Below are 13,855 nucleotides of genomic sequence, written 5' to 3' on the forward strand. Positions count from 1 at the left end.
CGATGAGAAAATTGTGAAATTCTAGTTTATCAAGGGTGCGTATGTACCACGTTCAAAAGCCTTATTCTCAGGATTTAATTGAGAACGAAAGTATTAAAACCCAATCAAAGACATAAAAAAGCATGGACCAAAATATCGACTGAATGCACTAGGAAGCCCAGCGCACGCCCGACTTCCGGAACAAGCATTGAAGTTCTGGTGGCTTGACTTGCGCAAGGCTCGGTTCGGAGAGCAGCTAAGGGCCATCCAGCCCCCTATAGAGATCAGTGAGGCTGGCCGCTTTTGCCCACATAGCTTATGCTCATGCGCGGCCTTCCGGCCGTGTTGGTAAGCAGAGCTCGCAGCGTGTCGGTCTAAGAACATTGGCCAACGGAGATCCTACAAGCTCTCTAGGTCTTCTCACCTGCTAAGGACATCATATGGGAAGCCAAGGCCTATGGCAGTTCTAATGTCAGATGAAGCCCAGTTGTAAGTGAGGATAACAGTAGGATGTTACCACAAAGGCTATAGAACGTCCGTAGGATATTTTCTATAGAATGCTGCGAGAAAGAGCCCAGGATGTCCAGAGCCGGAATTTCATAGGATACTGCGGGAAAGGCAATAGATTGGTCGCCCTTGGCTCCTAGGAGGAGCCGAGGATGACCATAGCTAAATTCCATAGAGCAAGCTGCTTTACGGAAGTAAACAATTACCAACGTTCAAGCAATTTGTGAAATAAGAATCGGGGTAATTCTACAAATAACCCGAAAGATTTTCCGTAGAAGCGTGTAACGAACAGCGCAGGGACACTGAGAAAGTATAGGACGGATGACACACACGGCGCCGTGTGTGTAATCCGTTTTCTACTCTGTCTGCTTCCCTGCGCTGTTTGCTGCCCGTTAAAGTGAACTTTCAACTAGCCCATTCGTCAACGGTACCGGTAGAATAGCGGTAAATTGGTGCCAAGAAGTAGGTTGCAGCGTACTTACTATAAAGATAGCGGACTTGAAAGATATAATCCAAGATCTATGTCGACGCGGGCACTGCACACGAACCACACGAACACAAAAACACGAAGGAAGGGTTCCGTGAAGATTGAAGGCGATGTGGCACTTCCTGTCATTTGCTTAACCGAACATTAAAGTCATCTAAATGTATTGGTCTTCGATGAAATCATTTGTTGCCGATAAACGTGTTGGGACTTGATAGCTTTGATACTATTCGAATACCTTGTTGCGGACGATATACCATTTACCACTGAAATCGAAGGCAGCCCCGCAAGTCGCAGCACAGACGAAACTGGATCAGCTAGCAGGCATTCCATGTTTGGGAACCGATACTGCGTCATCCGTCAACATTTTACCACGTGATCACGCTTCTGCCGCTAGTTATGCGCAGAGAGCGGAGTCAAGTGATAAAAAGAAAACGATTGACTAGTACGGCGAGGGCTCACCTTCTACCATGCTTTCAGATTTGGGGAGGAGAAAGAGAGAGGAAGAAAGGGACTGAAGACGCAAGAGCTCCTTTAAAGGGATACTTCAACAAAATTTGAAATATTCCCGTCGAGTTCAAAAATAGGTTGAACATGATCCACAATATCCGTAAATGACAATCGCACGTTTGTATTTTGAGCCTATGATGGCTGTATTTTTTGTTATAAACGGCCCACTCTGGCAAGCGCTCAGAGAATGCCCAGCGGAGACCACGTGACATCCAACGTAATCGTGACGTAGGTCGTCTCAGGACGAGCAAAGCTACGGCGAGGTTGACGTCGAGAGGATGGCCTAGTCGTTCCAGCCACCGAAGCGGCTGGTTTTGTACGAATTTTGAGTGACGGGTTAATCTTCTGTATTTTTGTAATGGGACAATAACGACTTCTGCGACACACAAAAGGCGTTATTGGGAAGAGGGGAGTTCCTCCTGCCCCTATTCTCTCGTCGTGGCCGGAGGCGAGGCAACCTCCGTAACTAGCTGTCAAGGTTCCTAGACGGGCATTACAAGCAAGGCGTTAGCGACATCCACCAGGTGCTTTTGCTAATCGTTTAATTCGTTTTAAAATTCTTTTTCGTGACTTTTTTGACAAGATATTGGTATGTTCGATGTGATGCTGCTCCTTTGAACAGATATAGACCAAAAATGAGCGCCGAAATTTTGTTGTAGTATCCCTTTAAGGTCAGAAGGGGGTGCCTAACAAAAGGCTAATCTTCAAGGGGCATCCCAACGATGACTGCTACGAAAGTATATGCCACTTGTATGCTATTGTAATTTCTTCCCAAAGTTGATAGTGCAGTAGATGCTATCTGCGTCCCTTTTGTTTCAGGCAGGTGCCGGCAATTCCTTATCACCGAACTGTAGTCCCGTGACCCCAACCGGAGACACGATTGGCCTAAATCACGCATAGCGTCTGCTTTGCTGTCAATACCTGGTAAAGAGGGCTGCTGCATGAAGTCTAGTTTTTGGAGTTCCAAATTAAATGCCCAACACAAAAGTTAACCAAAATCGTGAATTTTGAAGATCCCATGTTTTACGCCGTCGAATCCATGGCATTAAATGAAATGCAGAATTAACCATGACTTGATTCTGCGCACGATGTCCACAAATAATATACTATTTATATATCTTCACAAGAAACATTCAATTTGGATACACTGTAAAATTTGCATTCTTTAACTTCAATTATGGAAATCTTTGCATATTTATGGTATTTTTTATTACATTGTTTAACAAATGATGCAGTTTTTATTATGTATACACGGCCCCTGCCAAAGAAAAAAAAACATTCTGTTGTTATCAGAGAGCTGCGAAATCTGCGGTGTTGCTCATCTCTGGGCAATATTTTTATTTTTAATTTGTAACTACAGTTTATATTGTTGTCATCAATAATCAACCTGTCTGCACCTGGTAGGACTGTGCGCTCGGAAAAACGCCAGCGACATTAATATCTAAAGAAAAGAATTAGCAACAGCGTTTGCTTATTTGTGGAATTTGTGGAATAAAGGGGTAATATGACGTCTGTAGTGTGGTGCACACCTAACTAAGTAATAAGATTTTTTTCTTATTTTTAGGGGTAGTATGTTTAAGAAATACTTGTTTAAGAAAAATAAAATACGCGTGTCTCGGTTAAGGACTCTCCTGTTCACGTTTAACTAGCAAGCATCTGTTTACTTTCTGTATCCCAAATATCCGACATTGTTGTTTCATTTACCTTCTTGGGGAAGCATAATATAGAGTATCTAATTTTGCTGGCGGACGTAAGTAACAGAGGTGCCAAACAATGCTGGTTTTTATTATGCATCACCGTGACAAAACTATATGCCGGCGTGGTCAGCTTCAGCGTTCTTATAATTAGAAAAAAGACCCTATAATTCTTTCCTCTCAATCTAGCTCACACCCATCCAGACACTTTAGCTTACAGGTTAGAAGGAGAAAAGAATGTCCTTAGGCTGGCCCAGAGCTAGGATGTCCATAGACTCGCCCAATATTTGGTGTTCCATACTCGCCGAATTCTAGGATGTCATAGCGGGGTATTAAGAAAGGACTAAAAACGCTCCCGAAGTAAGGAGGTCTATAGAACATTCACGCGTGGTGCTTTGGACATCCTAGTCACCATTGACGGCAATCTAAGAGGGACTAAACAGATAGTCAAATGTCCATAGAAATCTATCCCTCCCATAGGATTAGCATAGAGGTAATAGCAAGGAAGTCGCCAGTCTGTACAACGTCGAGATCGATTGTTGTATTGGTAGTAAAACTGATGGCTGGAAAAAAAAACTCACGCGATTGCAAACGCCGAGCTCTGAATGGAATGATTAGTTGTGAAACCTAAAACTAGCAGCCTTTGTCTGCAGTGCATTCATCGAATGAGTTAGAACCCGGAACGCCGGCATCCGGCGTATGTCTTTCGTATTCAAACGCGTTCCACAAGTGCAGTGGATACAAAGGCAGCCCGATCCCGATAGCAGACACCAAAATTGACTTTCTCTATGTTTGGGCAGTACCCGTGGGCTGTACCGAACACCTAACGTTCGTTCGCTGCTTCTGTGAAGGGCTCCTCGTCTCTAGAACATTTATGATCACTCTGGAAGCTGTCTACAGGGTGAATCAAGGAGAGGCCAGGCTCTTTAAATCGACCGAAAAATTCGGTTTCTTAACCTATTGCGCTACGACTTAGTGCAGCGTTGCCCACAGATGGTGCATTTTTTCTTGTGTAAAATTTCTAATAGCGAGCTTACACGAGGAAAAAGTAAAGAAAGAAAAAGGCTTAGCTCCTATGGAAACGCAGCGACGCCATGCACCGGTCTTCAAACAACACGGTGCCGTTTCGTCCGGGAGACAAGAGATGGCGCAACGAACGCCGCCAACGAACGAGCATACGGCGCCGAGAGCCGGCGTCTTTAGCAGGCGACCTTTTTGACTCAAAAGCGACGCGCGTTCCGTAGGGGGCGACAGTCGCAGAAACAAAAGCAAGAGCCAAAACAACAAGGAACTGCAGTTCCTTCTCTGCTAAAGACGCCGGCTCTCGGCGTTGTATGCTCGTTCGTTGGCGGCAGTTGGCGTCGCGACCGCAAGCGCCATCTCTTGTCTCCCGTGCGAAACGGATCCGTGTTGTTTGAAGACCGGCGGCTTCGCTGCGCTTCCATCGGAGCTAAGATTTTTTCTTTCTTTACTTTTTTTTTAGGTAAGTTCGCTCTTTGCAAATTTTACAAAAACAAATGCACCATCAGTGGGCAACGCTGCGCAAAATCGTAGCGCGATAGGTTAAGAAGCCGAATTTTGCGGTCGATTTAAAGAGCCTGGCCTCTCCTTGAATCACCCTGTATTGCGTTCTGTTCTCTTATTTCAGCAAGCAATCAGCTACACTCGCACGAGCACAGCTATGAACGTAGCTCTATGTGCACGAGCGCACCAGTACCGATAACTTTGGCTTCGTTCGATTACTTCAATTGCAATGGCGCTCACAAGCACTACTATTCTCACCGTTGCATCTATTTCATCATCAGAAAATAGAATCTTGATTTTGCACTCATTAGTTTGAAACCGTCTTCTTAGTTTTTGTAAAACTCCATGCAAACGTAAAAGATTTCTTACTCCGGGGTCAGAAACATTAAAACCCAGATTCCTGTCATATTTAATCTAATTTTGCTAGTCTAGGAAGCGCCTTCACATCCAGGCTAGCTGCTCGATTTTTTTAATGCGAAAGCATTAACTCTTCCATTGAGCCGACCGACGTCATCAGCTATGAAGCCGCGCCAAACGTTACATTCCCTTGTCCCAATGCAACAAAGCCTGCCGTCAGTAGAGTAAATCGGATGGATAGGCTCCCATTCGCTGGCGCGCGTCATCAACGAACGAGGCTCCCATTGGGTGTCGTGCAGCGTAGTTAAAGAAAACACCACCAGAGAAGCCCTCACCATAGAATTGCTGCGCACGCAGCGGCCCGGCCGCATGTAAGAGGTGTGGCGGTGCTGGCCTGGCCGCACAGCCCGGTCGGGCAAACTCCGGAGACGCTGCACGGCCGACCTCAGCGCGGCGCGGCCACTTCACGAGAGCGCGCGCTCGGAGGTCGGCCGCTAACTCTGCAGTTGCCAAACGTGGCCGTCCACGCCAATACGTAGCTGGCGAACTAAGGGAGCGGAAGGAGGACATTCACGCTTTCGCATTCACAACTCATAAGTTGTGCTTAGCTATCCCGGGAAGTTTTTCATTAATTGTAATATTCAATCTACCGGAAACCCCACTGCCGGAGAAATCGCGTTCATGGGTTTTCGGCGATGCCTTTAAGTCAATGGGCAATACGCAAAATAGCAACGTCCTTAGCGGTTTAGGTGCACTGTGTGAGAAGGAGACTGTCAAAGGGTAGTTACAACTTCGGTTTCGCCGGGATGTGCATCTGTCGGCGGCCATCGTCTTTGAATCGCCATTACTCCCGTCGTCGTAGACCGCCCCACAAACTCTATAAAAAAAATGGAGGAAAAACGTAGAAACGACGTGTTTTCCTCCCTTCTACGGACGCACCCTCAAGCGGATACGAGAAGAAGGGAAGAACGAGACAATAATTCTCCTGGCTGACGGGAGAAAGGTATCACCTCCCGCCTTATGTTCTTTCGATTTCGTTTTTTGAGCACGTCGCGCGCGTTGCTTATAAAATGTTGTTGAGTTGATTGAGCTTCATCGGCAGCGAAGGCCGCCAGTAATTCCGTCTCCCAGTCCAAACGTAAGAAACATTTTGGTTATATTCACGTTTTAACCTCTAATTTTGTCAAACGAGCAAACGAAGCCGCTAGCAACAGCCAAGTTCCGGAGAGGTGCCAGCAGCGCTACATACACTTTGCTAAGATGACCGTCTCCGGGTTGTGGAAACTACTGTCTATTCTACGCAGTTTGCCCACTGTATAAACACTTTTTGTGTTTAGTTTTTGTTGTTTTCTTTTACAAAATGGCGGCCCCTATAGCATTTTGTTTACTGGCTTCTCGCGTCCACTTGCGCTGCACCTTCGCGTTGTTGTGACGTGCGCACCACTTACGACAACGCAAGTAATTTATTCACGCAAGAGTTATTTTAAGTAGGCAACTGTTTATTTTCGCTCTACATAGTACAATTGATTTGAAAACGTTACAAACAGCGCATGAAATGATTTGGTTTTTGACGGGTATTAGCGAACAGACACGGTAGTACAACCAGTTTGAATATTGGCCTTCAAGCTATGTGCATAAAAACATTATAAACCGAAGATCAATAAACATAGTCTAAACATGTAGAGGTTAAAGTCGCGGTAAAGGCATTTCAAGACAGCTATTTAAAAACCGTGCAAAAAAAAATGCACAGACGCTACATTGCTTCATAATAACGAGGGTTATTACAAACCATTTGCTTGAACAGTAACTACAGGCTAATGCGATTTAGAATAAATCTGTGTTTGAAGGTGAATTACACCTGCCCGTCCTTTTCTCCCCGAGATGAACATCCCACATACCTGGTCAGTTTTCTATGAGGTATGTTGCATGTAGCCCAAATTCAGCACCGAGGCTGACGGCATCTAGGGGAGGCATTGCGAAGCTGCCCGAGGTTTTGTCGTAAAAGCGCATTTTGGACTTAAAACAAACGAAACATAACTTATCTCCTTGGTACTATTACTAAGGATCAATAGGCGATTATCTGTGCGCGGTACTTTCTTAAAACGTAGACGTAAACCTATAAGGTCTTGTATGTAGTGGTCAAAAATGTTCACCAGGCGCCTGCCAATTGCTGTCACTTTCAGCTGCCAGTTTTTCACGCTAAAGCCCAATACCTCGCTAAAGAAGGCAGACACAATGGGGCTCATACAAACCATGATGACGATAACAGGCGCTGCCCAGCACCAGTGTCGCCCTGATTTCCGGCTTGATGTAGCTTGCACGCTGGAGCGGCCGAAGCCTCTCACAGCCAACGCTAGCCACGGCAGCATTTCTTCGTGCGATCCGTGCTTCGCAGCGCGACGCGCATTGTTGGCCGTGCATTGGATCCCATATCAAACATTTAGGTGGACGGTCTCGACTAAAATCGGGACATACAGGTGCCATTACAAGGACGATGCGGGACTCGGGACCTTTAATAAAAAGTTGCGAAAGTCCAGAAAACACCGGGCTTGTATTACGTAATATTGCAAAATCTTTTTTTTTTAGTTCTTTCGATATGCCCCCGGACAAATTATATTCCCAAAAGCAAACCGGACAAGGAAGTCCCAGATGACTTTTGTGGCAGTGCATTCTTTGTCTTGTAGGGTTCGCCGATTGCTGGTTCGTCTTAATATTTAACAAATATAAAATAAACATCTCCGACAAACTACTTTTGTTACAAAACGCTCGCAATTTCAAAAGAAAAAAAATGCCCGTCAACTTTGGCGGTGAAGCTGAAGTCGTGCGATATGTTTTCATGACGTGACGTCAAAGAATCAAGTCATTCTGACACTCGACAGCATAACGTCAAGTCACATCAATTTTTCCCTCAAGATTTAGTGAGAGAATTATAAACACTATGTTCATCAAACCATATAACAACCATATACTGTGTTCCAAATACATTTAAACGATGACTTCCTAAAGGGGCCATGCAATAATTTTTATCAACTTCTTCCTCAGCTTTCAAGCGATACTGAATCGAAACTTAATATATAACCCTCACGTTCAGAAATAAATCAAACATGATCAACTCTATCTGCTAAAGACAATCGCCCGCTTGTATCTTGAACGAACGGCTATATTTCTCGTTCCAAAGGACCGAGTCCAGCGAGCACTCGAAGATCGGCAATCGCAGAGCGCGATGCATCTCGGGAGACGTGACATCGGTTGAACCAGCACGGCTGAAGCTGTTTGGGGGACCGCGTTGTTATGAGCTCCGTATCTAGGCGTCGTCACCGCGTTACGACAGGGTCGTTTTTAGTCGCCCCTCCCCGCTCCCCGCAGGAGTTGAATCGGCCGGGAGGAAACGGAAACCTAGTTCCAGAAAGCTCGCGCGCACGCAGCTTGTCACCGTACTTTCGCGGAGCGGTGCTGCTTTGCTACATAGAGTTATTAGGGAGTTTCGTAGACCAAGTTTCTCCTTCGCTAAGCCCTCCGCAACGAAGAAGCCGCTACTGCGCCTGCGCGCCGAGGGCCTTGACTGTAGAGTTCCGGGTATCGTAGCGGGTTGCGGAGAGCGTTGCGGGACGGCGAAAACGATCTACGGAAACTTCCTATCATACGGTACGCTATAGATTCGACTGGCGCTAGTGTCTATACGACTTCCCTGATGCAAATTGAAGCCGACAGCAACCCGTCTACTTTTCCGGTGTTCTTCTGCATTCCTACGGAAAAACGCTCGTACATTTTGTCTCTTCGCCGACAAACAACACAGATAACTATTTCGGTGTTACCCAATTTTATGTACCTTTATTAACCTTGTAAATTCTTTAATTACTTTAGTTACAGCATTTTTCTTCGCTAGTGAACGATGTTAAACTTCGCTAAATTTCAGGCCCAAACTTCTGTTCCATAGCAGGTATCTAAAAACGACCGACGATTCTAAGCAAAATAACAATCAGAAGGAATGTAAAATGTTTTCAAGTTTCGCCAGCATTACGGTGGCGCTTATATATCGCTTATATGCCCGTCCTGTCACAATATAAAATGACCCCTTCATCCATCTTTACGAGCGGTTAAAAACATTCAAAACGTAAAGGATAAAGTGTGTGGGCTTTGGAAGGTGTGTCTTTTTATCCTTTCCTATTTCACGCAGTTTTAGTCGGGCACCTGTTTTCTGGCCTTCCATATTTTCACAAATTTTCCAGCGTGCCGGTGGTGTTTTCAACGAAATATCTTCGCCCATCTTCTCAAGCAGAAAGAAAAAAAGCAGCCCTTATTTCTCGCAAATCGGAACATATTACGTGGCATTTAATTGCTTCCAATCGTCTGCATGCACAAGAGTTACTGATCCGGTGTTACTGCGTAGATCTCGCAGAGTTTTTTTGGTTTTCCTGTTGTCATTCGTTCGTTTGGCACGTATATCTTCTATGATTGAAAGCGCCAACGCCCTGTTCGCGCTAACAGTGTTGGACAGTGCAAATAAAAACATGTAGAAAGCCGTTTTAGCATCGTTTTTTTTTTTTTTTCCCATGAATTTGAAATAAAAGGCCTGAGGAACACCTCAGCACTTCTTATAAGTTGTGAATGTGAAAGCATAAACGCCGCCCTTCCGGTGCCTTCTTTTTTTTTTTTTTTTTTTTTCTTAGCGCGTTTTTTTTATTTAATGTTTTGAGCGGTGGAGCCGCTGCCTCGCAGACACGCAGCGCCATGGGGTGGCCGTCGATGAAACTAACGCGCATTGGCCAATGGGAGCCCTGTCCACGCGTGCCAGCCAATGGAGCCGTAGCCGGAATCCATCAGATCTACACCGCTTCTTTGGGATCACGGAAACTAGGTGGCCGTTTGGCTAGGCTTTTCACCTGGTTTCATTGCTGGGAGCTGGCTTTACTTGAAGAAAGGATTTAAGGTGCCGTTTGACGCGGTTTCAAAGCTGATGACATCGGTTCGCTCCGTACGGCAGTTAATGCTTTCGCATTAAAAACGCCGTAACGGACCAATGTTTTCCCCTTTGTGAGTAAGAAATGTTCCAATCTAATTCATCGTAATATGTGCCGTTAGAATCAAGCGCAAAAAGGAAATGCACGCGCTTTTTAATATAGAAATGCATTACCCGCAGTAAACCATCGACAAGTTGCGGTCTGCTTCATTTCGCTAAACCACACTAGCGCCAGTTAGACCTTCAGAGTACATTATCATAACTCTAAGGGTTTTTAAGGTCAGGGTGACGTAACAACATTCGGTTTATTCATTATAAACAACGCCTGGTGTCTTTTCGATAAAAAATGGTGTCTTCGTGGTGTGGCCAGAACGTGATTGGCATTTAGACAATGAAATAGGCCCTAGAATTATGTTGCAGTGTCACTTTAAAGGGCCGATGCAAGGACGTCTGCACTCTGCGCAATTAAAGGACCAATGCAACAATATTTGTACTTTGCGCAAATACCGCTTAAAACGGATCCCTAACGTTAATGACCTATGAAACACGCGTTCGTTTTTAACCCCACGCAATAGAAGTTCCAGAAAAAAATTTAAGAAAAACGAGCAGCGTTCACCCCCTCAACTCGCAGCCAGAACAAGCGGCCACGTGATCTGGAGCCGATTATATGCCGCCAGTGTTGATCATAGCCACGCGCTGGGGTTGGCAAAGCGCAGGACACGCGCTGAGTTCCAGGCATTGTTATGGCTCGGCTCTTGTCGTCGTTGCAGCGATTGGACACGGGTCAAAACCCGAATGCTTCTCGAGCTAGCAATTGTCACGAGCCCAAGTCGAGTGCCCACGCAATGCTCGGGTCCAATCTATGAACCGCATTCAAATATCGTCACTTGGGTGTACTGGGACCCCCGAGTTACGTCATCAAATTTTGCAAAGGCGAGATTGAATGAAAAGGATCGCTTTTGTCCTTGAAATTACACCGCAACAAAGGAGTTTCTTGGCCAATGGCGTTGCGTGTGAGTATCCTTGAGTCCCAGGTGTGCCAGTAAGCTCGTGTATAGAGAGATACATTCCAATTGAATATCGTTGCACAGCTCCTTTAACGCTTAGAACAGATCCCTGACTTATAATGACCTGTAAAACGCCCCTTTATTTTTCACCACAATCAATGCAGGTCGCAGAAAAAAATTAATAAAAACGAGCAGCGTTCACCCCGGCAACTCGCAGCCAGAACAAGCAGCCACGTGATCTGGAGCTGATTATATGCCGCCAATGTTTATCATTGCCACGCTCTGGGGTTGGCAAAGCAAAGGAGACGCGCTGAGTTCCAGACGTTGTTATGGTTCTGCTATTGTCGTCATTGCAGCGATCGGACATGGACCGCTGCCCGAATGCTACAAGAGCTATCGATTATCACGAGTTCTAATCGAGTGCCCACGCAATGCTCAGGTCCAGTCTATGAGCGCCATTTGAATGTCGTCACTGGGCGGTACTGCGACCGCCCAGCTACGTAATCAGGTTTTGCGAACGAGAGATTGAAATAAAACGCTCGCTTGTGTCCTTGAAATTACACAGCAACAAAGGAGCTTCTTCGCCAGAGGGATTGCATGCGAGTAGCCTTGAGCCGCACTAGTAACAGTAAGCTCGTGTAAAGTTAAAAACATTCCAATTGCATATCTTTGCACAGCCCTTTGACCCTCAACTCAAAAGCGAAATGAGAAGTCCTGTGGTCGTGACATGGCTTGGCCACCGGACGCGATGAACCCAATCTTCCACTATGCTTTCTAAGCACGCCAAGAAAACACGTTATGCGCAAGCGATCTTAAGGCCACGGTCCCACTGAATGTGGCAGTTGAGGTACTTTTTGGCAGGTCATTACTCATTTCGTTTTAGATACTGTTTTGTGGGATTGATGTCTTTCTAAAGGCAATGCAATTCTCTTTCATTTGATATTATGTATGTGTTGGTTTTTACAGTTCATGCGCGTTTGTAGCGCTGCGAATAGGATGGCGCGGACCCTCACTTGCTCCGCTAGTTCATGTTTTATGAACGATCCAATAAAAATAGCACGGTTCCAATATAGCTGTTTCGTTAAGATGATGTCGGAGCAGAATGTAACGATACACTCTTTTGGTATTTGCACTACTTTGTTTTTTTCATCCCTCAAAATATTGCCCTAAAATTGACATTTTTCAGCAAAATATACTAGGGCAATGAAATTAGCTACAGATGTAGTGCTTATAACTGGTAATATTCAAAAAAAAAATTTAAGGTTGTGTAAAATTTTTTTGTTTAGATATTTTATATCAAACATAGCACTTTTTTGTGCTTCGAGTCATGGTACTTCAAATGCCGCTGAGGAAATAATTAAACTATGATAAAATCTTTTATAACATTTAGAGCTACAATGGTTGCCCAAGAGGTGGACGATGGCTTTTTTTCATTTTCAAAGTCATAACGCTCCAGGAGCCCTTCAAACTTACCTGTTTTTGACGCATATCTATTTTGGACATCAAACAGATTTATTGGCATGTAATAACATTTATTGCTTGGAATAGATATACATTGCAATGTATTAAATTTTCACAATGATCTGGCTTTGGCTTCTTGATAGATGTAGAGCTTAGCTAATTTTAAGAAAAATTAAAACTGTTTGGGTGTTTTGTTGCGCTACCTGGCGGATGGCAGATAAACTGCTGATTTCTTGTGTTCAAAAAATTTCCGAGGGCGGCGTTGGCGTCAATATCATCATCAATCTCCGTGTCTTTTTACCTTCACATTTAAAAATATATTGGAAGATTTACTATCGATAAATGAATGGTTTAAGTACTGGGTCGGGTTAACAAATCTAAGACAAATAATTACACACGCGTAGCGTGATATAATGTGTTCATTATTCGATATGATTGAAATCAATAAACAATAAAGACGAAGAGGAAAATAATGCACCCGAGTTCACTTCATGCCTAGAGTCACTAAATGAGCTTTAAAGTATCAACACTCCGTTCCCCAAAATTGTTTTGGGCGCCGCCATTTTGGGTCTTGTTCAGAGCAAGCGCAACTGCCGATCGTCATGATCCAAAAGTACGACTTCCTCAGCATTAGATCCGGTGCTAGGAAGCTGATGCAATATTGCAATGCTCTGTCGTGGGTTGTTTAAACATTTGTGGGGGACGGAAAAGCGTTTCCTGGGATCTTAGATAAAGCTTCAGGTAACTGGCAGCCATGATTTTAAGCCACAATATGGCCAAGTGTCGTTACTCTGAACCGTAGCTAATTTACTGGGAACAATGAGGAAGAGGCAGGTGTCAACAGGTAGTGGCTTGTGGAATCCACGGGGCTTACGTCATGGCCCCTCCAGGTATTATAAGCCTCTTGAACAAGAGCATGAATAGTCTCATTCAATAAGCTACGCGTCAGAGTAGCGACACTTGGCCATATTGTGGCTTAAAATCATGGTTGCCAGTTATTTGAAGCTTTATCTGAAATCACAAGAAGCGCTTTTCCGTCCTCCACTTTAAACAGTGTGCGACAAAGCAAAGCAACATTACATGAGCTTCCTAACACCGAATCTAATGCTGAGGATGTCGCACTTTTGAATCATTACGATCGGCAGTTGCCCCTGCTCTGCACAAGCACCAGAATGGCGGCGTTCACAACACTGTCAGGGAAAAGAGTGGCGATACTCTAAGCGCAGCTAATTATTTGCTCTAGTTCCCGCAAAACTCCTTTCCCTGACTGAAACTGAAAGTAAATATGAATAATACATCATTATTATAGCTTATTTAGTTATAACCAACTACACATAATGAAAGGAGGAAGCGGCCGGGTAGGAGAAACGCG

Source organism: Ixodes scapularis, unplaced genomic scaffold, assembly GCF_016920785.2.
Source record: "Ixodes scapularis isolate PalLabHiFi unplaced genomic scaffold, ASM1692078v2 PGA_scaffold1__304_contigs__length_218370807, whole genome shotgun sequence".
Lineage (NCBI taxonomy): Eukaryota > Metazoa > Arthropoda > Arachnida > Ixodida > Ixodidae > Ixodes > Ixodes scapularis.